Consider the following 25,513-nt stretch of genomic DNA (forward strand, 5'->3'; position numbering starts at 1 on the left):
GTGCCATTTTAGTAAAATGAATACAGTTAATTTTGGAGGAGGAAAATATAGAGTGAATCCATGTTTCTGGGATGACAGTCGAGCTTATCATACATGTCACATCATCTAAAATAGCAATGCTAATAATAACCATGATAATATGCAGTTATTAGATCTCCATCTGGGACTTTCAGAAATTCAAAAACAGCAATGACAATAATAACAACAACAATAAACTATACATAACTTAAACTATCATTCCCTTATGCAAATGAGTTTCTAATTCAGCTTCTAATTAAACTTAATTATTTTCAATTTTCCCCTCAGTACACACTTATACAACTATTATTTATTCATAAATATGTATTGCTACCTAAAGAAGTGTGGAAGAGCTATTTATCACTTAAAAATTATAATTTGTGCCTTAAAAATTAGCAAATGTGAAATCAATTATCTTAAAACAAGACCAGGAGCTGACTGTGGCTCAGACCATGAACTCCTTATTGCCAAATTCAGACTTAAATTGAAGAAAGTAGGGAAAACCACTAGACCATTCAGGTATGACCTAAATCAAATCCCTTATGATTATACAGTGGAAGTGACAAATAGATTTAAGGGACTAGATCTGATAGAGTGCCTGATGAACTATGGAATGAGGTTCAGGACATGATACAGGAGACAGGGATCAAGACCATCCCCATGGAAAAGAAATGCAAAAAAGCAAAATGGCTGTCTGAGGAGGCCTTACAAATAGCTGTGAAAAGAAGAGAAGTGAAAAGCAAAGGAGAAAAGGAAAGATATAGGCATCTGAATGCAGAGTTCCAAAGAATAGCAAGAAGAGATAAGAAAGCCTTCCTCAGCGATCAATGCAAAGAAATAGAGGAAAACAACAGAATGGGAAAGACTAGGGATCTCTTCAAGAAAATCAGAGATACCAAAGGAACATTTCATGCAAAGATGGGCTCGATAAAGGACAGAAATGGCATGGACCTAACAGAAGCAGAAGATATTAAGAAGAGATGGCAAGAATACACAGAAGAACTGTACAAAAAAGATCTTCACGACCCAGATAATCACAATGCTGTGATCACTGACCTAGAGCCAGATATCCTGGAATGTGAGGTCAAGTGGGCCTTGGAAAGCATCACTATGAACAAAGCTAGTGGAGGTGATAGAATTCCAGTTGAGCTATTCCAAATCCTGAAAGATGATGCTGTGAAAGTGCTGTATTCAATATGCATGCAAATTTGGAAAACTCAGCAGTGGCCACAGGACTGGAAAAGGTCAGTTTTCATTCCAATCCCAAAGAAAGGCAATGTCAAAGAATGCTCAAACTACTGCACAATTGCACTCATCTCACATGCTAGTAAAGTAATGCTCAAAATTCTCCAAGCCAGGCTTCAGCAATATGTGAAGCATGAACTTCCTGATGTTCAAGCTGGATTTAGAAAAGGCAGAGGAACCAGAGATCAAATTGCCAACATCCGCTGGATCATGGAAAAAGCAAGAGAGTTCCAGAAAACCATCTATTTCTTCTTTATTGACTATGCCAAAGCCTTTGACTGTGTGGATCACAGTAAAGTGTGGAAAATTCTGAAAGAGATGGGAATACCAGACCACCTGATCTGCCTCTTGATAAACCTGTAAGCAGGTCAGGAAGCAACAGTTAGAACTGGACATGGAACAACAGACTGGTTCCAAATAGGAAAAGGAGTACGTCAAGGCTGTATATTGTCACCCTGCTTATTTAACTTATATGCAGAGTACATTATGAGAAACGCCAGACTGGAAGAAGCACAAGGTGGAATCAACATTGCCGGGAGAAATATCAATAACCTCAGATATGCAGATGACACCACCCTTATGGCAGAAAGTGAAGAGGAATTAAAAAGCCTCTTGATGAAAGTGAAAGTGGAGAGTGAAAAAGTTGGCTTAAACCTCAACATTTGTCATCCTGTCCCATCATTTCATGGGAAATAGATGGGGAAACAGTGCAAACAGTATCAGACTTTATTTTTTTGGGCTCCAAAATCACTGCGGATGGTGACTGCAGCCATGAAATTAAAAGACGCTTACTCCTTGGAAGAAAAGTTATGACCAACCTAGATAGCATATTCAAAAGCAGAGACATTACTTTGCCAACAAAGGTCCGTCTAGTCAAGGCTATGGTTTTTCCTGTGGTCATGTATGGATGTGAGAGTTGGACTGTGAAGAAGGCTGAGCACCGAAGAATTGATGCTTTTGAACTGTGGTGTTGGAGAAGACTCTTGAGAGTCCCTTGGACTGCAAGGAGATCCAACCAGTCCATTCTGAAGGAGATCAGTCCTGGGATTTCTTTGGAAGGAATGATGCTAAAGCTGAAACTCCGGTACGTTGGCCACCTCATGCGAATATTTGACTCATTGGAAAAGACTGTGATGCTGGGAGGGATTGGGGGCAGGAGGAGAAGGGGACGACAGAGGATGAGATGGCTGGATGGCATCACTGACTCGATGGATGTGAGTCTGTGTGAATTCCGGGAGTTGGTGATGGACAGGGAGGCCTGGCATGATGCGATTCATGGGGTCTCCAAGAGTCGGACATGACTGATCGACTGATCTGATCTGATCTGATCTAATCTATTTGCAGTACTTAACAATTAGTCAGTCTTATATGTTGCTATTCAGTCGCTAAGTCATACACTGCAGCATGCCAGTCTTTCCTGTCCTTCACTGTCTCCCAGAGATTGTTCAAACCCATGTCCATTGTGTTGATGATGCCATACAACTGTCAGGGAGTTTGTAATTTCCTTGGTTCTGTCTTGCCACAGCAAAAATTTGAAGCAACAGATGGACCAGTGTTACAGCTCAGTTTTGTTTGGCAAGCAAAGGAAAAATACATCCTCATGGCATGAAGGCCAGTTCAGTTCAGTCACTCAGTCATGTCCGACTCTTTGCGACCCCATGAATTGCATCACGCCAGGCCTCCCTGTCCATCACCAACTCCCAGAGTTCACTCAAACTAACATCCATGGAGTCAGTGATGCCATCCAGCCATCTCATCCTCTTTTGTCCCCTTCTCCTCCTGCCCCCAATCCCTCCCAGCATTAGAGTCTTTTCCAATGAGTCAACTCTTCTCATGAGGTGGCCAAAGTACTGGAGTTTCAGCTTTAGCATCATTCCTTCCAAAGAACACCCAGGACTGATCTCCTTTAGAATGGACTGGTTGGATCTCCTTGCAATCCAAAGGACATAAGGATGGGCCAACCCAAAAGATGCAAAGAGAAGAGGCCCCTGGCTCAATTTTGGCTCTCTTTATATATATATATATATATATATATATATATAATTTTTTTTTTTTTCCTCTTCCCCCTGAGCCTGCCTGATGTAAACTGGGCTAGCCAGGAGGGCTGTTTGTTTTACCTGAGTTTCTCACTCCAGTCCTCAGACCTTCCTTTGTTCTATTTTTGCGGGCTTAGTCCTTTCTTTGTCTTTTAGCCACAGCCATTCTGGACTCCTTTTTCCTATTCTACCTACCTAACATTCTCCCCTCAAGAGATGGGAGGCCCAATTCTTTGGGAATAGGGGCGTTGTGGTCTTTCTGACTACTTCTTTCTGGCATTGGGTCTCCCTCTCTTGCTAGTCTCAGGCCTCAGAGTCCTTATGGCAACGTCCATCTAACTTACCATCAGGGTGAGTGATATTTTCTTTGGTCAGCTGTAGTTTTATACATCTTTGTTGAACCGGCACTGCGTGTTGTAGCTTGTTGTCCTGGGCAGAGACAAAATGGGTTAGACAATTGATAATACATGGAGAAATCATAAACAGCATCAATATGTTGATAATAAGGATTAGTAGGGGCTTAGCCAACTCCAAATTACCCCTCACCAGGAGAAGGATCCCCCAAAGAGATATTGTAGCCACCCTGAGAACTTTCAAGCTTGTTCTTTGAGATCCTTTAGGATATGAATGTTTTTCTTGAGGACTGTGAGACTTTAACTTAGCTGGAGGTATTCACCCAGAAGCAACATGTCTCATTCAAGATGGCTCAAGTCCCTCCTTGTTCAGGAATCATGAGACCTATCTCCTTTTTTGGAGTACAACCCCTGCGAAGCTATGTTGGCTCTTCAGAGAAATCTTATCCCCAGAAGCTTAATTTTGGGGGTATTCATTAGAATGGCATTCATTTGTAGTCCTGAATAGGTATTTGAGAGCTCCCAGGGGCTCACAGGCGCATTGAGTTTCCTCTTCTGTTTTCTTCCATGGCTTGACTCATGAGTAGTGAATTTAGGAATCATGTCCTGGTACGTTGACTGTTTTAGGGATAGAAAATCTTACAGGGTAGAGGCCCTTCCATGTGGGCTGGAGTTGAGCCTTTGGGGATGCATCATTCCAGACTTTAATTAGGACTTGAGTCCCTTGAGCATATAGTGGTGACTCTTTAGACTCTTTGGGGTCCTGATTGACACCTCACAAATGTATATCCTGTTGGAATTGCCCAATGGTCATGGTATAAGACTGAAGGGTCTGAGCCTCTGGATCTAGGATCAGGGTAGGGACTTTTTAGGGGCACCCTTTGGGAGATGCTGATCTCTTATTGAGGCCTCCAGGCACTGGAGATGATAAGTCCCATTGGGTGACCTTAGAAGTAAATGATGCTCCACTGTCACTTTGTAGTGACCTGGGCAGACCAAATCTCTGAACGATTTCATGGAGCAGTTTTTTTGGAGGCCTGTTCCTCTGAAAGACCTTTCTAGTACTTGTGTGGTGGCAAATATTGGATGCTCCAAGGTTTCCTTTGTATGATCTTCTTGAAAGCTCTCACTCTTAGCTTTAAGAGTCATACCTTCAGTATATGAAGGAGTTTTTGGCAAATTAGTCTGTGGAACTAAGGTGGCAAACCCTGTTAGGTCATTGTTCTGTAATGACTTACATTGTTCTGTAAGAGCTGCTCTCTTAGCTGTCTGATCGGTTTCTTGGTTCCCTCATGCCACTTCCATGCTCCCTTTTTGGTGTCCTTTACAATGGGAGACTGAAAAATCAGTGGGCACTGCTCCAAGAGCCTAAGGATTTGATCATCATATTTGATTGGGGAACCTCAGGTGGTCTTTGGCTTTTTTCTTTCCAAATAGCAGCATGTGCATGTAGCACCAGAAAGGCATACTTGGAGTCAGTGTAAATAGCTACTCTTTTTCCTTTTTCCAGCGCTAAAGCTCAAGTCAGGGCTATTAGATCAGCTAATTGGGCAGAAGTACCTGGTGGCAAAAGTTTAGCCTCTATGGTCTCAAAATTGGAGTCTACTGTATGTCGGGCTCTTCTTTTCCATCTAAGGCAGAACTGCTTCCATCAGTGTACCAGATTTCCTCAGAATTAGTCACAGGATCTTTTAACAATTCTTATCGGGGTTTTGTCCAATGGTCCAAAATTTCTAGGCAAGAGTGAAAGGGGAGAGAGCCCTCGGGGGTAGGCAGGATGGTAACTGGATTAAGAACCTCACAAGGGAATATAGTCAGGCCTGGATTTTCCATCAACACTACTTGATATCTGAAGATTCTTTGATTCATTTCAGTTCAATTCGGTTCAGTCGCTCAGTCCAACTCTTTGTGACCCCATGAATTGCAGCACGCCAGGCCTCCCTGTCCATCACCAACTCCCAGAGTTCATTCAAATTCATGTCCGTCGAGTCAGTGATGCCATCCAGCCATCTCATCCTCTGTTGTCCCCTTCTTCTCCTGCCCCAATCCTTCCCAGCATCAGAGTCTTTTCCAATGAGTCAACTCTTCACATGAGGTGGTCAAAGTACTGGAATTTCAGCTTTAGCATCATTCCTTCCAATGAACACCCAGGACTGATCTCCTTTAGAATGGACTGGTTGGATCTCCTTGCAGTCCAAGGGACTCTCAAGAGTCTTCTCCAGCACCACAGTTCAAAAGCATCAATTCTTTGGCACTCAGCATTCTTCACAGTCCAACTCTGACATCCATACATGACCACAGGAAAAACCATAGCCTTGACTAGACGGACCTTTGTTGGCAAAGTAATGTCTCTGCTTTTGAATATGCTATCTAGGTTGATCATAACTTACATTCCAAGGAGTAAGTATCTCTTAATTTCATGACTGCAATCAACATCTGCACTGATTTTGGAGCCCCCCAAAAATAAAGTCTGACATTCTTTCCACTGTTTCCCCATCTATTTCCCATGAAGTGATGGGACCAGATGCCATGATCTTCGTTTTCTGTATGTTGAGCTTTAGGCCAACTTTTTTACTTTCCTCTTTCACTTTCATCAAGAAGCTTTTTAGTTCCTCATCACTTTCTGCCATAAGGGTGGTGTCATCTGCATATCTGAGGTTATTGATATTTCTCCCGGCAATGTTGATTCCACCTTGTGCTTTTTCGAGCTCAGCGTTTCTCATAATGTACTCTGCATATAAGTTAAATAAGCAGGGTGACAATATACATCCTTGACGTACTCCTTTTCCTATTTGGAACCAGTCTGTTGTTCCATGTCCAGTTCTAACGGTTGCTTCCTGACCTGCATATAGGTTTCTCAAGAGGCAGATCAGGTGATCTGGTTTTCCCATCTCTTTCAGAATTTTCCACAGTTTTCCTTTATCAAGCCCATCTTTGCATGAAATGTTCCCTTGGTATCTCTAATTTTCTTGAAGAGATCTCTAGTCTTTCCCATTCTGTTGTTTTCCTCTATTTCTTTGCATTGATCACTGAAGAAGCCTTTCTTATGTCTCCTTGCTATTCTTTGGAACTCTACATTCAGATGCTTATATCTTTCCTTTTCTCCTTTGCTTTTCGCTTCTCTTCTTTTCACAGCTATTTGTAAGGCCTCCCCAGACAGCCATTTTGCTTTTTTGCATTTCTTTTCCATGAGGATATTCTTGATCCCTATCTTCTGTACAACATCACGAACCTCCGTCCATAGTTCATCAGGCACTCTATCTATCAGATCTAGTCCCTTAAATTTATTTATCACTTCCACTGTGTAGTCATAAAGGATTTGATTTAGGTCATACCTGAATGGTCTAGTGGTTTTCCCTACTTTCTTCAATTTAATTCTGAATTTGGCAATAAGGAATTCATGATCACAACCACAGTCAGCTCCTGGTCTTGTTTTTGCTGACTGTATAGAGCTTCTCAATCTTTGGCTGCAAAGAATATAATCAATCTGATTTCGGTGTTGACCATCTGGCGCCGTCCATGTGTAGAGTCTTCTCTTGTGTTGTTGGAAAAGGGTGTTTGCCATGACCAGTGCGTTCTCTTGGCAAAACTCTATTAGTCCTTGCCCTGCTTCATTCCGTATTCCAAGGCCAAATTTGATTAGACATCCATAAATGGCATCCTCCATTCAGGAGTTGTTTCACTTGTTGGCTGGTAAAATTAGTTTTCCCCCAAGAGAGAGTTTTAAAGTTATCTTCTATCAGGACTGTAATAGCTGCAAGATTTCAAAGGCAGGGAGAGATCTCTTCCCAATAAGGGAGGGGGACACTCAGAGACCACCAGAAACTAGTGGGAAAATATTTGTCCATCCCAGCAACAAAGTGCTCAGTTGAATCTTTTTGTAATTGTTTTTCCTGTAGCTCCCAAAATGGTACAGGTTTGGCAAGAGAAGACTCTGGAGTAGGAGGTCAGGACAAAGTAGGTAGCCCCCTGTGTCAACCAAGAAATTCTCTGACCCACCTGCCACATCCGGTTGCGCCCTTGGCCCCAGCCCCGTGATGGTTATCTGTGACAGGTGGGCTGGCTGAAGTGGGCCTCTTCAGTCCTGTTGAACCATTGCGAGGATAGGTTTTGTGCTTGACCTTGAGGCTCTTGGGTCCCAAGGGCAGAGTGTAGCCCAATGTCCCAATTGATGGCATTTGTAGCAAGCCATTTAAGGAGATGTGTCATGGTTTGGACACTCTATGACCCAGTGTCCGGCCTGTATACAAATTAGGCATTTGCCTCACGCCTGGTCCTTCAAAGACTCGGGGTTTGCCATAGGGATTCCCTGGAGGTCAACCAACATCTGGGCATGGCTTGTCCCTTTCCTTTTCTCCATTTCTTGAGCCTTGGCTTCCCTCTCTTGTTCTGTTATAAAAGGTATTGGTGGCTGCCTGGACCATCTCATCTAAAAAGGCAGCAGGGTCTGGCTTCTATAGCTGTTGTAACTTTATCATGATGTCTGATGCACAGAGAAACAGAAATTTGTCCTTTAAATTCACCTGACCCTCATAAGAGTCTAAGTCCAGATTGGTAAACTTTTGGTGGGCCTCTTTTAGCCTTTCCAGTAAGGCAATGGGGTTCTCATTGGGTTCCTGAGTTATTGCTAAGACCCAGGCATATTAGCTGATTTCTTTTTGCTGGGCTGATGTTAGTCCTGCCTTTACACAGATCAGAAAATGATCCCTTTCCCAGATGTGCTCAGGGTCATTATAATTCCAATTAGGATCTGAGGAAGAGACCACAGTTTCCCCTACTGGGTATTTATCACTTGACATGTGAAGCCCCATAACATACCTTTGGGCTTCCTTTAAGACCCTAGCATGTTCAGGGTCAGATAAAGTTTGACTAAATATGACCATGATGTCCTTCCATGTCAAGGCAAAGGCCAAGGTAATGTGCTGGAATATATCTATATATTTTCCTGGATCATCTGTATAGCTTTCCAGGTCTTGCTTGATCTGTCTTGGTTCTAAGAAGGAGGAGGGCTTATGGACCCGGGTTGGTCCAAATCCTCTTCCAGTTTCAACTAAGGGACATACTCAAGTTGGCTTTTGTGCAAGGTGTGCTTTACAATATGGGGACATGTTTGGATACAAAGAAAGAGCACCAGTAAACTCGGGAGCCACAGGAAGTGGGCCTTCATGGGGGGCTTCCTTCTCTTGGTTGTCTGTGCCTAATACCATTAGCCTAGTAGGCTCACTTTTAGGGCATACAACAATCCCATACTTAAGAGAGAGTTCCTTCATATCTCTTAGTCGGAAGACAATTTGGGTATTTCCTTTGTCTTTTGCAGAATAAGTCTAGCTATAGGATGGTACTGTAATTTAAACTCCCATCCTCAGGCCAGTGTTCCTTGTCCCCCAGAGGATACTGTGGCCATGTAGTGGCACAAAAAAAATTTCAAGTGACTTCTGTCTAGAGTTAGAGGATTGAACAGCTTCCAGTTATCAAGGATGCATATCAGGGGCATCAGGAAGTGGATTGGCTATTTCTCATCTGAAAGACAGTGATGACAGGGAGGAAAAGAAAAAAGAAAAAAATGAATAGGCCTCCTTCTATTTTTATGGGTGGACTTGCTTAGGGGTGAGTCTTTCTGAAGTTTATCCTACCCAGGACCATTGCAACCTGAGAGCCAGGCATCCCCAGGTCAGGGTGAAGATCCCCAAGCAGGCTGAGGTGTGACAGCCTCCTGGAGATCGAATCTCCAGGCAGGTCGAGGCAGGTTGGCCTCCCAAGAATTGGGTCTCTGGACAGGTTGAGGCATGTCAACCTCCTGGGATCCCTGGACTGGCAGATCCCTGAGCAGGCTGAGGCATGACAACCTTCCAAGGACCAGATCCATAGGTAGGTCAAGGCAGGTCAACCTCCTGGGACCCCCTGACTGGAGTTGGGTGTCCACAAGGTCTCCAGCGTGACCAGTACTGGGTAGGATTAAGGGATTTTAATCTTAACTCATTGCTGTTTTGTCCATTGCAGAAAGGATGTATCTCCATGGTATGCCCACCATGATGTAAACTAATCCAAGTCTGTGCCCTGAGACTGGGGGAAAAAAGCTTATAAGCTTTATCCTCTTATTGCTCTGAGGGAATGTAAGTCACTGATTTTCTCCACCTAGTCCTCCATAAAAGCAGTTTAGTGTGTTTCCAGTGGTAAACATTTCATTGTCAGAGAGTCACTCTAGGTAATCACAGAAATAATGTCAAAGGAATGGATTTTCTGGTCTTGTTAAGGGCATTAAGAATATTTTAATAATAAGCAGGGTGGAGCAATGTTGCCTACAAGGGGGCAGAGTCCTGGTTGTAGGAGTTAGAACAAATTGATAAGAGGCAACGGACAAGATGCTCCATAAAATTGGAGTGGAAATTTGATCCAGGGATATGTTTGTAACTTTAGGAGAAGGGTGGTAAGGGTTTGGACCCAAACAGCCTGCAGGGCTAACTCCCAAAGTGGCAAACATTATCCCTGGGAGCTCAATTGCCCTTGAAGGGATGCCACCAACAGATGGAACTTCTGGCAGGCATTGTGTGCCTGTCATCTGCCCTAGCAGGTTCACTGAGAGATATTGTTGTTGCACATATTGTAGGAAACATGGAAGATGAAGGCCAGAATATCTAGAGATATTGGGTGTTATACAGCATTTCTTTCCCAAGGGCCAGCTATTTTCTGGTTGTTCCTCCAGAAGAGGGTAAAGGCAATATTGTGGGCCCAGATTGGGCTCAGGAAAAGAGCATAGGACAGGATGGGAGGGGGCAGGGCACAACTTTTGAAAGAGTGACATAGCCAAATGGCATAACATAAACTGCTTAAAATCAAATGGGTCCAAGATGACAAGTCAAATTCAACTAAACGTTGATCCTCAATCTGCAAGCCAAATGACAAACCCAGAGGTGCCAGGACAGTTCCAAGGCACTGTCAAAAGACCAAGACAGAGGAGTGGGTGATTCCCCAACTGTTGGGATGATCCTCCCACTCATTAGTATATGAAATCACCCAGCTGGCAAAAACTAACCACAGCACATTCCACTCACCCTCTGCAATGGCCCACCCTGCAGAGTATGCATCTCTCTAAATCCACCTCTGAACAAATCTACCTCTTACTATGACTGTGTCTCTCACTGAATTTTTTGCAATGAGACATCAAGAGCCTGAGCTTCATTAGGTCCTAAAACCAGGCATTGTGGGTTTTGGCCAGGCTCAAGTCCCAGTCGGATATGACTGAGTGACTAAGCATAGAACAGCAAGAAATGAGAGATTATAAAAAAATTAAGATTTTCTTAGCCATATGTCCTTCCAGCCATAGGAGCAAGGACTTCCTACCTTAACTGGAGGTCTCCTGGAACCTGAGACTGAGCCATATAAGTTTTCTGCCAAGTTTGTTTTTGTTCTCTCGGCTTCCAGCACACTGGGCTTCTGTCACTTCCACTGCACTGAATTGTCTTCACTTTCAGTTTCAGCTTCCACTACAGGAGGTTTGGCCGAGTTAGGCTTCTGCTGTGCTTGGCCTGCACATCACGGGGGCCCAAGACGAGGTTGTTTCAGCCAGGTTAAATTCGAGTTACAGCACCATATATATTGGGAGAGTTTGTAATTTCCTCGGTTCTGTCTGGACGCAGCAAAAATTTGAAGCGATGGATGGACCAGTGTTACAGCTCAGTTTTGTTTGGCAAGCAAAGGAAAATACATCCGCAAGGTGTGCTGCTGCTGCTGCTAAGTCCCTTCAGTCGTGTCCGACTCTGTGTGACCCCGTAGACGGCAGCCCACCAGGCTCCCCCGTCCCTGGGATTCTCCAGGCAAGAACACTGGAGTGGGTTGCCATTTCCTCCTCCAATGCATGAAAGTGAAAAGTGAAAGTGAAGTCGCCCAGTTGTGTCCAACTCCCAGTGACCTCATGGACTACAGCCTACCACACTCCTCCGTCCATGGGATTTTCCAGGCAAGAGAACTGAGAGTGGGCCAACCCAAAAGATGCTAAGAGAAGAGAGGCCCCTGGCTCAATTTTGGCTCCTCTTTTTATATGTTTTATTTCTCCTCCCCCTGAGTCTGCCCTATGTAAATTGGGCTAGCCAGGAGGGCTGTTTGTTTTCCCTGAGGGTCTCACTCTGGTCCTTGGACCTTCCTTTGTTCTATTCTCAGAGGCTTTTTCCTTTCTTTGTCTTTTAGCCACCACAATTCTGGACTCCTTTTTCCTATTCTAACTACCTAACACAACCAATCTCATCCTCCGTTACCCCCTTCTCCTGCCTTCAATCTTTCCCAGCATCTGCTTTGATGTGACTACCTGCTTATGAAATCAGATCTGAAATTTTAAAGATGGAAAATAAAGAGCAAACACAGGACACAAGACTGACACTGAAACTTCTATCCTCAAAAGGAAGCTCAGTGTGTGAAGGGATATTTAACAGGCCAAACTGGGCAATAATTAAAGAGAAGATTCTCATACAAGTGATTACATTAACAGAGGCATTTGGAAAATTTATTTTTTGCTATACAAGGGCTATATGTAACAAGTTTCAACAGAAATCGTCTCTGTTTTATGTCAGCTTTCAGTTTTAGACTGATACTGGAAATTGACCTATCTAACTGGCTTAGAAAATTTTAGCTTGGCCATTTGGCCATGAAGCCTTCTAAGAGAATCAATATAAGGCAAAGCAAAAATTTTAAAAATTGTAAATTTGATATACTACAGTTGAGTTCACCAGGAAAACAACATTACTTTTTTGTTGACGTGGAGGAAAATCCCAATCGAATGACCCCAGTGCAACAAGTATATAAAACTAGAAAGAGAGTTTTAACATTTAGGTAAATAATTTAGTCCATGAGACTTCATAGCCTCTGAATTTTATCAAGAAATTTCTGATCTACTTGCAGGCACAAAATGGACCTGTGTAATTCATATCCTTCTTAATGCTTTTAGAAAGTATTTAGATAGTGCTATTGGAATTAATCAGTTTTTAAAACAAGAATTTTCATTAAGTATAATATCCAAATCTGCAAAAACAATGGTTTGCCAGCACTTGAGATGTTTAATAATATATATGAATACATACATGCATGATATATTATATATATACCATTTATCTTAGAAATTATTTTAAATAAGAATGTACAAAACAGGATCACAGACTTCTCAAAACATCTATCATATATGAATTAACTACACTTCATTTGTTTTAAGTGCAACAATCAAATGTTCCCTTATAATATATACTTTTAGTTTGCAAGGACAGGACATTCTTAGAGAGTAATGATTTCTCACCCCATTTGTACTGATTCCTAAGAGCCTGATGTCACTCAGAAAGAGTGTGCTAAACTAAAGAATGTCAAAACATGTTGGGATCATATAGACAGTTCTGTCCAAGTAGTACTTTAAGTCAATTATTTTCTCCTCTTTCTTGTAGAAAATCTGTCAAATATATATTCTTTTAGGAATCAAGAAGCTTAAAGTATATTAAAAAGCATCAAATTCAAGTTTTATCAGTGTGACATTTAATTCTTAAATTGTCCTTTAGGAAATGTGAAGTAAAGCAATTTTTGATTTGGTTAGATGTTTCATAATACTATATAACTCTCCTTTTCTAAAAGTCAAGCACCTTTAATTTTTAGCCAATTCAAGCAATTTTATTTAAAAAAGAGAGAGAGAATGGAAAACTGTAAATATTTTAAAATAACAGAATCTTCAAATTCTCAAACAAAATTAGTGAAAATTTTATTTTATTTCTTACATGTTACTGTACACATTAATGGGATATTTTATTTTGTTATCTTTCCTCAATATACTGAGCTTTCTAAGAGCTAACAAATAACAGAAATATTTACATATTTCCACAACGTCTAATCTATTTTAAATTAATGGATTATTTTATTTTGTATATCATGCATAGAAAGCCCAAATAATAAACAGGCAAAAGATGTTATTAAACAATGTACATAAAGAAAAATAATTTGTATTGGTTTATTTAATGGACTGTATTTAACAGGACTCAAACAGAAAATTATTTTAATTTGTATTCATAGTGTAGACGTTTATTTTTCTTGTCACATCTTCCTACCATGAACATGACAGACATTTGGAACAGAATCCATACACTCTCAGGTCTGAGCAGTTTCATTTTAATACCCAAAACTGAATATGAAAACATCAAATCTCTGTATTAATCTGTAATCCATTTCAATGACCCCATCACCACCAGCAGCAGCAGCAGTTTAAACTGCCTGGAGAATTTTTAAGACCAGCAATGGAATAATGAGTTAGTTGAAGTCTATTCTCTAATTCTTCTTGTTCCATTCCATCCCTCATTTACTAGGGGCTCCAGTAGGTGGCTCAGATGGTAAAGCGTCCATCTATAGTGCGGGATGGAGAAGACAATGGCACCCCACTCCAGTACTCTTGCCTGGAAAATCCCATGGAAAGAGGAGCCTGGTAGACTACAGTCCATGGAGTCACGAAGAATCGGACACGACTGAGTGACTTCACTTTCACTTTTCACTTTTCACTTTCATGCATTGGAGAAGGAAATGGCAACCCACTCCAGTGTTCTTGTCTTAAGAATCCCAGGGACGGGGAGCCTAGTGGGCTGCCGTCTATGAGGTCGCACAGAGTCGGACAGGACTGAAGCAACTTAGTACAGTGCAGGGGACCTGGGTTCAATCCCTGGGTCTGGAAGATCTCCTGGAGAAGGAAATGGCAACCCACTACAGTACCCTTGCCTGGAAAATCCAAAGGACGGAGAAGCCTGGTAGGCTACATACAGTCCATGGGGTCACAAAGAGTTGGACACGACTGAGCGACTTCACTTTCACTTTTACTTTCCAGTAGTCTTTCCCTCCATCCTTCCTATCTTCTTCTGTTACTCAAATTTCTTCTTTTACAGAACTAATTAATGAAGAGAGATGGGGGTAAAAGATGTAAGTAAGGTCTTTTACTTACATTATGATATTTGTTGATTCCTCTTAACTTTTGTGGTTTTCAATCTGTCTTCCCTCTGATGGAGAAGGCTAAGAGGCTTATGGAAGCTTCCTGATGGGAGAGACTGACTGAGGGGGAAATTGGGTCTTGTTCTGATGGGTGGTACCATATTCAGTAAATCTTTAATCCATTTTTCTGTTCTGATGGGCAGGGCCATGTTCAGTAAATCTTTAATCCAATTTTCTGTTGGAAATTGATCTGATCACATGGACCACATCTGATCACACCAATCTGATCATGTGGATCACAGGCTGTCTAAATGAAACTATGAGCCATCCTGTGTAGGGCCACCCAAGATGGACAGGTTATGATGGAGAGTTCTGAGAAAATGTGGTCCACTGGAGAAGGGGATGGCAAACCACTTCAGTACTCTTGCCTTGAGAACCTAGGAACAGTATGAAAAGACAAAAAGATATGACCCTGAAAGATGTACTCCCCAGGTCGGTAGGTGCCCAATATGAAATCAGTGGAGAAATAATTCCAGAAAGAATGGAGACAGAGCCAAAGCAAAAACAACACCCAGTTGTGGATGCCACTGGTAATGGAAGTAAAGTTTGATGCTGTAAAGAGCAATATTGCATAGGAACCTAGAATGTTAGGTCCATGAATCAAGGCACAATGGAAGTGATCAAACAGGAGATGGCCAGAGTGAAAACAGACATTTTAGGAATCAGCAAGCTAAAATGGACTGGATGGGTGAATTTAACTCATATGACCATTATGTCTACTACCATGGCAAGAATCCATAAGAAGAAATGGAGTAGACATCATAGTCAGCAAAAGAGTCCGAAATGCAGTACTTGGATGAAACCTCAAAAATGACAGAATGATCTCTGTTGGTTTCCAAGGCAAACCATTCAATATTATGGTAATCCCCATCTATGCCCTTATCAGTTATGCTGAATAAGCTGAAGTTGAACAGTTCTATGAAGACCTACAAGACCTTTTAGACCTAACACCCAAGAAAAGATGTCCTTTTCATTATGGGTGACTGGAGTGCAAAAGTAGGAAGTGAAGAGATACCTGGAGTAACAGGCAAATTTGGCCTTGGAGTACAGAATGAAGCAGGGCAAAGGCTAACAGAGTTTTTGCCAAAAGAACATACTGGTCATAGCAAACACCCTCTTTCAACAACGTAAGAGAAGACTCTACACATGGACATCATTACCGAAATCAGATTGATTATATTCTTTACAGCCAAAGATGGAGAAGTTCTATACAGTCAGCAAAAAAGACTGGGAGCTGACTGTGGCATAGACCATGAACTCCTTATTGCCAAATTCAGACCTAAATTGAAGTAAGTAGGGAAAACCACTAGACCATTCATGTATGACCTAAATCAAATCCTTTATGATTAAACAGTGGAAGTGACAAATAGATTCAACGGATTAGATCTGTCAGACAGAGTGCCTGAAGAACTATGGACAGAGGCTCGTGACATTGTACAGGTGGCAGGGATCAAGATCATCCCGAAGGAAAAAAAAATGCAAAAAGGAAAAATGGATGTCTGAAGAGGCTTTACAAATAACTGTGAATAGAAAATAAGCAAAGGCAAAGGAGACAAGAAAAGATATACCTATTTGAATGGAGAGTTCCAAGAATAGCAAGGAGAGATAAGAAAGCCTTCCTCAGTGATCAGTGCAAAGAAATACAGGAAAACATAGAATACAATGGGAAAAACTAGAGATCTCTTCAAGAAAATTAGAGCTAACAAAGGAATGTTTCATGCAAGATGGGCATGAAATAAAGGACAAAAATGGTATGGACCTAACAGAAGCAGAAGATTTTAACAAGAGGTGGCAAAAATACACAGAAGAACTGTACAAAAAAGATCTTCATGACCCAGATAATCACGATAGTGTGATCACTGACCTAGAGCCAGACATCCTGGAATGTGAAGTCAAGTGGGCCACAGGAAGCATGACTATGAACAAAGCTAGTGGAGGTGATGGAATTCCAGTTGAGCTATTTTAAATCCTAAAGATTATGCTTTGAAAGTGCAGCACCTGATATGTCAGCAAATTTGGAAAACACAGCAGTGGCCATAGGACTGGAAAAGGTCAGTTTTCATTCCAATATCAAAGAAAGGCAATGTCAAAGAATGCTCAAACTACTGCACAATTGCACTCATCTCACACGTTAGCAAAGTAATGCTCAAAATTCTCCAAGCCAGGCTTTAGCAATACTTGAACCATGAACTTCCAGATGTTCAAGCTTGTTTTAGAAAAGGCAGAGGAACCAGAGATCAAATTGCCAACATCTGGTGGATCAGCGAAAAATCAAAAGTTCCAGAAAAACATCTATTTTTGCTTTAATGAGTATGCCAAAGCTTTTGACTCTGTGGACCACAGCAAACTGTGGAAAACTCTGAAAGAGATGGGAATACCAGACCAACTGACCTGCCTCTTGAGAAATCTGTTTGCAGGTGAGAAAGCAACAGTTAGAACTGGACATGGAACAACAGAGTGATTCCAAATTGGAAAAGGAGTACATCAAGGCTGTATGTTTTTATCCTGCTTATTTAAATTATATGCAGAGTACATCATGAGAAATGCTGGGCTGGATGAAGTGCAAGCTAGAATCAAGATTGCCAGGAGAAATATCAGTAACCTCAGATATGCAGATGACACCACCTTTCTGGCAGAAAGTGAAGAACTAAAGAGCTTCTTGAAGAAAGTGAAAGAGGAGAGTGAAAAAGTTGGCTTAAAACTCAACACTCAGAAAAGTCAGATCATGATATCTGGTCCCATTACTTCATGGCAAATAGATGGGGAAACAGTGGAAACAGTGACAAACTTTAATTTTGGGGGGCTCCAAAATCACTGCAGATGGTGACTGCAGCCATGAAATTAAAAGACACTTGCTCCTTGAAAGGAAAGTTATTACCAACCTATACAGTTTATTGGGAGAAGGCAATGGCACCCCACTCCAGTACTCTTGACTGGAAAATCCCATGGACGGCAGAGCCTGGTAGGCTGCAGTCCATGGGATCACTAAGAGTCGGACATGACTAAGCGACTTCCCTTTCACTTTTCATTTTCATGCATTGAAGAAGGAAATGGCAACCCACTCCAGTGTTCTTGCCTGGAGAATCCCAGGGACGGGGGAATCTGGTGTGCTTCCATCTATGGGGTCGTACAGAGTTGGACAGAACTGAAGCTACTTAGCAGCAGCAGCAAACAGTTTATTAAAAAGCAGAGACATTACTTTGCTAACAAAGGTCCGTCTAGTCAAAGCTATGGTTTTTCCAGTAGTCATGTGTGGATGTCAGAGTTGGACTGTAAAGAAAGCTGTGTGCTGAAGAGTTGATCTTTCTGAACTGAAGTGTTGGAGAAGATTCTTGAGAGTCCCTTGGACTGTAAGGAGATTCAACCAGTCCATCCTAAAGAAGATCAGTCCTGAATATTCATTTGAAGGACTGATGTTGAAACTGAAACTCCAATACTTGGGCCACCTGATGCGAGGAACTGACTCATAAGAAAATTTCCCGTTTCTGGGAAAGATTGAAGGCAGGAAAGAATGGGATGTCAGAGGATGAGATGGTTGGATGGCATCACTGACTCAATGGACATGAGTTTGGGTGAATTCCGGGAGTTGTTGATGGATGGGGAGGCCTGGCATGCTGCAGTCATGGGGTTGCAAAGAGTTGAACACTGAGCGACTGAACTGAACTTAGCTTTTAATAACTGTTTTCATTCTATAAGATATTCTTATGGGTTCTTTAGAGGGCTCCTTCAGGTGTTCCAAATAAGTTTCATGCAGTTCTGTTCCCACAGGGAAAAAGACAGCTATACTTACAAATGTGAATATATGACCCTCCTTAATCAAAAAACTATCATCAACAACATTTACTGGTTTACAACTGAACCTGACTTTCTTCTATGTCTTTAGATAGGTAAACATTGATTATTCAAATAGTTTATATAGTTTCTATTTCAGTCAATATTTATCCAGGGGTAGAATTTTTTTCAGTACTGTGGATGTACTGGTTAATTGCTAACGTGGAATTGAGACAGAGAATTTTTTCCCTTTATGGATAAATCTCTCTGGAAAAGTCCTGTATATGAACAGAAGAGGTGTTGTTATGATGACTCATTGATCTTATCATTTACAATTTGAGAGGTCTGAATCTGGACATGTGATTGGACTTAAAATTTAGTTATTGAGAGATTGGATGTCCCTGAAATTGCAAAAGAATATATTGAGCTTGGCAGGATGGTGTTAATGCTAGATCTATGAGAAGGGTTTCATGTGCTTTGACACTTGGTAAATAAAGCAAATATGAGTCACTTCAATGAGCCAAGATATCCACAGTGTGTTTTTGACTCATCTGACCTTACATTCTGAATCCTTTTAATGTTATTGTTGTTCAGTTGCAAAGTCTTGCTGACTCTTTGTGTCCCGTGAACTACATCATGCCAAGCTTCCTTATCTTCACTATCTCCCTGAGTTTACTCTAACTCATGTACACTGAGTCAGTGATGCCATCTAACCATCTCATTCTCTGTCGCTCACTTCTCTTGTCCTAAATCTTTCCCAGCAACAGGGTCTTCTCCAATGAGTAAGTTCTTTGCATCAGCTAGCCAAAATATTGGAGCTTTGGCTTCAGCGTCAGTCCTTCCAATGGATATTCAGGGTTCATTTCCTTTAGCATTGACTGAGTCAATCTCTTTGCTGTCCAAGGGACTCAAAAGTCTTCTCCAGTGCTACAGTTCAAAAGCATCAATTCTTGAGCACTCAGACTTCTTTATGGTCCAACTCTCACATCCATACATGACTACTAGAAAAACCATAGCTTTGACTAGACCGACCTTTGTTGGCAAAGTAATGTCTCAGCTTTTTAATAAGCTGTCTAGGTTGGTCTTAACTTTTCTTCCAAGGAGCATGCATCTTTTAATTTCATGGCTGCAGTCACCATCTGCAGTGATTTTGGAGACCAAGAAAATAAAGTCTGTCACTGTTTCCATTGTTTCCCCATCTATTTGTCATGAAGTGATGGGACCGGATGCCATGATGTTAGTTTTTGGAATATTAAGTTTTAAGCCAGTTTTTTCACTTTCCTCTTTCACTTTCATCAAGAGCCTCTTTAGTTCCTCTCCACTTTCTGCAATATTCTTAGTTGTTTTTAGTCCTTAGAGATTGTAATCCAAATTGTTTTGCTATATAAGACACCCAAATTACTGTAATTGTAAAAATAATACAATATATGTTAGGCATGTCATATTGTTTGTGTAATTTCAGATAAAATTCTCTTTTTATTGCTCTTAAATGTTATGCTTGATGCATTTTTATTTTGTTTTTAATTTATGAGTAACTAATAGTAATAAAGTCTCAGTTAATTCAGTGTACATTTGCCAAATAACTATTTTATTTAGTGCATCTATACTAAATAGTCTGTCTTTTTTGGTAGATTTTCATCTTTTCTACTCTTTTCAACGTCTATTAGTGGAATATAAAGAAATGACTAAGAATAATCATTTGTTATTTTCTTCTTCTGAGAATGATTAAAGTCCCAAATCACTTCCAAATAATTTCTTACTTTCAAAAAACCTCTGCAAAAATGTATAAAGGATCTAAGGATAAAGGATCATACATAACATCTAATTATTTCATTTTTTCCATACAACATAGAAAAAAAGATACAGTAGGTAGAAACTAAATGTACTTGTTCTGAACCTCATAATTATTCTTTTGTTATTGTTGGGTATGTAGGGGAGAAAAACTTGCCACCCCCAAATATTTTTTTAGCAAATATTTCTTTGAGCTGAAATCAAGACCCAAAGACTCAGGAAGGAACTTTGACCTGATTCCAAACTGCTGAAAGAATTTATATGACAGACTGTTCCAAGAATAAAACTATCATCAGAGACATTAGCAAAGAATAAGAAGTAGGTGTGCTGGAGGAAATGCTAGGCAGGGCCTAGAGATCAGAGTCCACTCTGTGTCTCAAGGTCTCTACAAGACACAGCAAGCCTTTGTTTACCAATATTTTGCTTTTCCATCTCCATGCAAATTGTCTTTTTTCCCTTTGAAGTTCCAAACCATTACTGCCTTCCACAACATCCTCTTTTACTTTTAGCTGAAGACAGTATTTAAGGTGAGAGTTTCTGCCATTTCAGCAAGTTACTTGGGCTTCCCAGATGGCGACAGTGGTAAAGAATCTGCTTGACAATGCAGGAGACATACAACTCAATGCTTGGGTGGGGAAGATCTGCTGGAGTAGGAAATGGCAACCCACTCTAATATTCTTGCCTGGAGAAACTCGTGAATAGAGAAGTGAGGAGCCTGATGGGCTACAGTTCACAGGGTTGCAAAAGTCAGACACGACTGAAGCAATTTAGCATGCATTCATGACAAGTTAGTTTTTCTGGGACTTCCCTGGTAGATCAGATGGTTGAGTCTGCCTGCAATGCAGGAGACCCAGATTCTATTTCGGGAAGGGGGAATCCTTCCAGGGCCCAAAAGTGGGCTTTTGTCTAGCCCTTGAAAATGAATTGTCCGAGGAGACATATGTGCTGGCAAAACAAGAGATTTTATTGGGAAGGGGCACCCAGGCAGAGATTAGTAGGGTAAGGGAACCCAGGAGAACTGCTTGGGTTTTACGGTGATGGGAGTAGTTTCTGGATTGTCTTTAGCCAATCATTCTGACTCAGAGTACTTCCTGGTGGTGCATGCCTTGTTCAGCCAAGATGGATGCCAGCAAGGATTCTGGGAGGTGGTTGGACATGTAGTGTCACATTTTGACCTTTCCTGAACTCTTCCAGTTGGCGGTGGCTTATTAGTTCTGTGATCCTCACCAGGACCTCCTGTCTAAAAACAACTCATGCAAATGGTTACTATGGTGTCTAGCCAGGGTGGGCGGTTTCAGTCAGTGTGCTTGCCCTAGGAGTTTGATCCTTGGGTTGGGAAGATCCCACAGATGTAGCAGCCTGGTGGGCTACAGTTCATGGGGTCACATACAGTCGGAGTGACTAAATTAATACTCCCTATATATACATGTTATTAAATTTTAGTTTGATTTTCTCCTGTTAAAAACAAGAATCCTAGTTTTTCTTCATGAGGCCAAGGAATGAACTTCACAAACATGCAAATACTCTACAGGAGCAAGAGAATAGAATAGGATTTGTTAAAGATAAAGAAAGTACAAAGCTCTCAGCATAGATACTGAGACGGGGTAAAAAGTCCCCCAAAAGGCAGAGATTACAGCAGTTTTATCTTTACTAGTATTAATCTGTACATTTTTGGTTGCTTCTGTCCTTAAAATATGTCATTTTTAACCAATACGTTTAAAGGTCAAGATGCTTAAACTTATATCTTTGTGGCTTCTCTTGATGCTCAGATTAAGTCTCCACTCTTTTTCAGGTCCCCTGGTTATTTTACAATGGACCAGATGAATGGGTATGGGATTACCAGTTGTCTTTTCTCAGGCATATAGAACAGAATTTAATTACAATATTTCTCTGTATCTTCCCTAGTACTGATTATTTATCAGACAAAGGACACATTCCAAGAATTTAGGACAAAGGGTATAGCTCTAGGCCAATGGATCGAGACGTTTATTGAAAATAAGACTGAGGCCCTATCAGTTCAGTTCAGTCCAGTCACTCAGTCCTGTCCAACTCTTTGCGACCTCATGAACCACAGCACATCAGGCATCCCTGTACATCACCAACTCCTGGAGTCCACACAAACCCATGTCCATTGAGTTGATGATGCCATCCAGCCATCTCATCCTCTGTCATCCCCCTCTCCTCTTGCTTTCAATCTTTCCCAGGATCCAGTTCTTTTCAAATGAGTCAGCTCTTCACATCAGGTGGGCAAAGTATTGGAGTTTCAGCCTCAGCATTATTCCTTCCAATGTACACTCAGGACAGATCTCCTTTAGGATAGACTTGTTGGATCTCCTTGCAGTCAAAGGGACTCTCAAGAGTGTTCTCCAACACCACAGTTCAAAAGCATCAATTCTTCAATGCTCAGCTTTCTTTATAGTCCAATTCTTACATCCATACATGACCACTGGAAAAACCATAGCTTGACAAGATGGACCTTTGTTGGCAAAGTAATATCTCTGATTTTTAATATACTGTCTGGGTTGGTCATAACTTTCCTTCCAAGGAGTAAGCGTCTTTTAATTTCATGGCTGCAGTCACCATCTGCAGTGATTTTGGAGCCCCCAAAATAAAGTCTGAAACTGTTTCCCCATCTATTTGCCATGAAGTGATGGGACCAGATGTCATAATTAGTTTTCTGAATGTTGAGCTTTAAGCCCACTTTTTCACTCTCCTCTTTCACTTTCATCATGAGGCTTTTTAGTTCTTCTTCACTCTCTGCCATAAGGGTAGTGTCATCTGCATATCTGAGGTTATGGATATTTCTCCCAGCAATGTTGATTCCACCTTGTGCTTCCTCCAGCCCAGCATTTCTCATGATGTATACTGTATATAAGGTGAATAAGCAGGGTAACAATATACAGCCTTGACATACTCCTTTTCCTGTTTGGAACCAGTCTGTTGTTCCATGTCCAGTTCTAATTGTTGCTTCCTGACCTGCATACAGGTTTCTCAAGTGGCAAGTCAGGTGATCTGGTATTCCCATCTCTTTCAGAATTTTCCACAGTTTATTGTGATCCACATAAGCAAAGGCTTTGGCATAGTCAATAAAGCAGAAATAGATGTCTTTCTGGAACTCCTTTGCTTTTTCAATGATCCAGAGGATATTGGCAATTTGATCTCTGGTTCCTCTGCCTTTTCTAAAGCCGGCTTGAATATGTGGAAGTTCACAGTTCATGTGTTGCTGAAGCCTGGCTTGGAGAATTTTAACCATTACTTTACTAGCATGTGAAATGTGTGTAATTGTACAGTAGTCTGAGCATTCTTTGACACTGCCTTTCCTTGGGATTGGAATGAAAACCGACCTTTTCCAGTCCTGTGGCCACTGCTGAGTTTTCCAAATTTGCTGGCATATTGAGTGCAGCACTTTCACAGCATCATCTTCCAAGATTTGAAATACCTCAACTGGGATTCCATTTTCTCCACTAGCTTTGATGGTAGTGATGCTTCCTGTGGCCCACTTGACTTCACATTCCAGGATGTCTGACTCTAGGTGAGTGATGACACCATCATAATTATCTGGATCTTGAAGATCTTTTTTGTACAGTTCTTCTGTGTATTTTTGCCATCTCTTCTTAATATCTTCTGCTTCTGTTAGGTCCCTATAATTTCTGTCCTTTATTGAGCCCATCTTTGCATGAAATGTTCTCTTGGTATCTCTAATTTTCTTGAGGAGATCTCTAGTCTTTCCCATTCTATTGTTTTCCTCTATTTCTTTGCACTGATCACTGAGGAAGGCTTTCTTATCTCTCCTTGTAATTTTTTAGAACTCTGCATTCAAATGGATATGTCCTTCCTTTTCTTCTTTGCTTTTAACTTCTCTTCTTTTCACAGCTATTTGTAAGGCCTCCTCAGACAGTCATTTTGCTTTTTTGCATTTCTTTTTCTTGTGGATGATCTTGATTCCTGTCTCCTGTAGAATGTCATAAACCTCCATCCATAGTTCATCAGGCACTCTTTCTATCAGATCTAGTCCCTTAAATCTATTTCTCACTTCCACTATATGGTCATAAGAGATTTGATTTAGGTCACACCTGAATGGTCTGGTGGGTTTATCCGCTTTCTTCCATTTCAGTCTGAATTTGGTAATAAGGATTTCATGATCTGAGCCACAGTCAGCTCCCGGTCTTGTTTGTGCTGACTGTATAGAGCTTCTCCATCTTTGGCTGCAAAGAATATAAGCAATCTAATTTCAGTGTCAACCATCTGCTGATGTCCACGTGTAGAGTTTTCTTTTGTCTTGTTGGAAGAGGGTGTTTGCTATGACCAGTGTGTTCTCTTGGCAGAACTGTATTAGCCTTTGCCCTGCTTCATTCCGTACTCCAAGGCCAAATTTGCCTGTTAATCCAGGTGTTTCTTGACTTCCTATTTTTATATTCCAGTCCCTTATAATGAAAAGGACATCTTTTTTGGATGTCCGGAGGCCCTATACTGACTGCTTATCAATTTCCACCTCACTATTAACACTTTTCACATCAATTTAATTTTTAGTCCAGGCAGAGCACCCCAATAGTGTAAAGAAAAAATTTCTTTGCCCAACAGACATTAATGAAAATGATTTCATTTTATAATGGCAGATAGGTATGGCATCACTTGAATTGTTTTTGCAGGTAAGCAGAACTATACCCCAAAATTTAGTCTTTTGTTATCTATATTGATAAACCATGATACTTAATATATGTTATTGATTGATATATGATATTGATAATATGTTATTTCATATTATTGTGCTAAATCCAACTAAAATCTTTTAAAGGTTTTGGCATAATTTTAAAAAATTCTAACTAAAATATATGTCTTATGGTTTACAATATTATCAACTACAAATTGGCATTTGCCAAGGGCATTTGTCACTTGTCTCTGTGGAAACTGAATCCTGTTCTGCGGCAGCTGTTAACCTTTGACCATGAAGGGAGTTCATGGTGCAGAATGAGGCACTCTGTGCTCCAGAAAAACTGGTGGAACAGGTCTTTAAATAGACGTTTTCAGCAACTGATTTCATGATGCCAATCCTTGCATCTCCACATATCTAGAAAAGTGCTAAATCCCTTTCAGTTCAGTTCACTTCGTCGCTCAGTAATGTCCGACTCTTTGCCACCCCATGAATCGCAGCACACCAAGGCCTCCCTGACCATCACCAACTCCCGGAATTCACTCAAACTCATGTCCATCGAGTCAGTGATGCCATCCAGCCATCTCATCCTCCATCGTCCCCTTGTCCTCCTGCCCCTAATCCCTCCCAGCATCAGAGTCTTTTCCAAT

This window comes from Bos javanicus, chromosome 2 (genome assembly GCF_032452875.1).
Source record: "Bos javanicus breed banteng chromosome 2, ARS-OSU_banteng_1.0, whole genome shotgun sequence".
NCBI lineage: Eukaryota > Metazoa > Chordata > Mammalia > Artiodactyla > Bovidae > Bos > Bos javanicus.